The sequence below is a fragment of the Pyxicephalus adspersus genome, unplaced genomic scaffold, assembly GCF_032062135.1.
Source record: "Pyxicephalus adspersus unplaced genomic scaffold, UCB_Pads_2.0 Sca1071, whole genome shotgun sequence".
NCBI classification, from domain to species: domain Eukaryota; kingdom Metazoa; phylum Chordata; class Amphibia; order Anura; family Pyxicephalidae; genus Pyxicephalus; species Pyxicephalus adspersus.
Window position 1 is genome coordinate 5,014 of NW_027318078.1, and position 2,430 is coordinate 7,443.

Sequence of the window (2,430 nt, forward strand, 5' to 3'; positions counted from 1 at the left end):
GACAAGACTCAGCTTTTGTCTTATGACAATGATGAAGTTTCATCTTTACACCCTGATTCTTAGGGGAAATTTGAATACTACATTTAGATATATTGAGTATGTTGTTTACTACAGCTGATTTTTTTCTGTGATTTTAATCTAATATGTTCTAAACCAAACAGAAAAAAAATCAAGAAGAAGAGGACTCTGATGATTAGACCAGTCTAATCTGCCCTTCCTGCTAGTGACAGCCCCCTTTGGTGGTGTTAAATTGTTCATGTGAAAGCACAGTATGGATGGAATGGAGTTCCCACCAGATCCAGAATGCAATCACTATATCAAGAATCACAAGAACTTGTATTCATTTTTTTAAACATATGCAATATACAATTGTTATATATGCTGACTGAAGTGAGTTGGGATAAGCTGGCTGTATTTGAAACTATTACACTCATTCCAGTGAAAAATCATTTCTTCACATCAGGCTGCAGTCTTGACAGCCTTACAAATTGAACATATTGAGGTGTTATGAATACTTACCTATTGAGAGCTGGTTTTCAATGCTCTGGTATACAACTTACCATAAATCAAGACTGTACATGCCATAATAAATATTGGGTGATTACATTATTATGTAAATTTGACTTTTTTCCCCTAACTGTGCACAATAAATATTTATTTTACTGTAATATTTTCATGAATTAATTTTCTTTAAGATAAAATTACTTCCGATAGTTTGTATGATTTCTGGACAATGTTGCTTCTGCGTTGGAATCTGTTCAGTTGTGACATATCCTGTTTTTTTAGTTCTCGGCTCTGAGGTTGCAGATGTCTAAATTGTTCATTCCACACCACACATACTTCACACTGTCTTCAGGGCTATGTTGACCACTAACTGGCCACAAGGGTATTATAGCTTGCGAGTTATTATGGAAACACAAAGGGCTTAGTTAATGCAAAAATTATACCAATTCAAAGGGTTTATAAAGATTATATATTTTTCAGTGTAACTCTGCTATGAAACAAGGAATCTTAACTCCATGACCTCTTCTGGTGAACCAGCTTTCTGTGGCGTACAATTAGTGTGTTAGGGATGTTGAGTAAAACCACTTCCTTTCCATTATATTTCATGTGTGAACAACGTGTCAGCCAGTGTCTAAGGAGCAGAGAAAATGCACTGCCGCTTTGTATTTTGAAGGGTCCCTGGAAAGCTGTCTGCAGTAATAGAAACAGCCTGTTGGTCATTATTTTCAATAACAAATTCCATGCAGGTGAACAATCTAGAATGGAAGTTTAATATTCATTTTTGTTTGATAGTAACATGTGGGAAATGATTGAAGGTGCCCAAAAAGCAGATATTTGGTCTAATATGAATGATCTAGCTATTTGGGGCCAAAGCAGAAGTTCCAGCTCACCGCATGTCTACCACATGCACATGTATTAATGTTGAAGAATAAAATAACATTAAGTAAACTAGAGACTTTAGTAAAGGTTAGCTGTTATGTGTTAGTCATTCGTTTTTCTCTAAATCTCATTAAAAGTGTGCTTCCCTCCTACTCCCATTGGATCCCCCTAAAACTTTTCAGATTGGTCAGGTGATGTTGCAGGGTCATCTTTGCCCTCCTGTTTGCCACAGTGAATGTAGGGTGCCATGGCATTGCCTCTTGAAAAGCCAGTTCTATTGCAACCTGTACTTTATGGTATGTTTTCATTGTTTCGGGATGAATTACCGAGGACATCTAATGGTGTAAGAAGATTACTGCTGTTGACAGCTGCAGATTTAGGGTGAGTATTAGCCTGGGTTTTCTTCCACCTGCAGGAGGACATTAAAATGAGAAATAACACAAAGTTGCTAAAAACAATTAGACAACTGTAGATCTTTTAGAAATAAAGCTTGTCTCATAAGAAGTTTATCTATATGTCATTGCCATTCTGCAGCAACTATAGAAAAGGGGAAACTAGCATAACAAGATTTGCTTTGCACGGTTGTAAAAGGTACCTAATACATATTAAAGTTAGTAAAATAAACTGTTACACTTCAGAGGGATGTTTATTACTTGAGGAAGGCTTTCAGCATTTTACAAAAGACATGAATATGAAATTCTAAAATTCATATTTTGGTTCACATACCCTGTCTAATGAAACAAAACAAATGGATTGCTGCGTAATTGCTCATTCAAAACTCATTAAAGTGTAAAATTGTATAATTGTGTTTGTGTATGACTCCAGTAATTTGTTCCTTTATTATAAGGTATAATGCATTATTGCTACCATGACTAAATATCCAATCTAAAGCTTGTGTTATCTCCAGCAAATCTGGAATTTAGGTTACTGTGAATTATTGTTCATATCCCCCACCTACTAGATTGTAAGCTCTTCGGGGCAGGGTTCTCGCCTCCTGTATCACTGTCTGTATTAGTCTGTCATTTGCAATCCCTATTTAATGTACAC

General features: G+C 35.8%; 1 long non-coding RNA gene across 1 annotated transcript in view; it reads left to right on the forward strand.

Moving 5' to 3' along the window:
- The window catches only part of LOC140321170 (uncharacterized), a 5,626-nt gene extending 4,958 nt beyond the window's left edge, over window positions 1-668 (forward strand). Inside the window, exon 2 of the long non-coding RNA XR_011918843.1 lies at window positions 162-668. This is a non-coding gene — a long non-coding RNA (uncharacterized lncRNA). The remainder of the gene's footprint in view (window positions 1-161) is intronic.
- The last annotated feature ends 1,762 nt before the right edge of the window (window positions 669-2,430 follow it).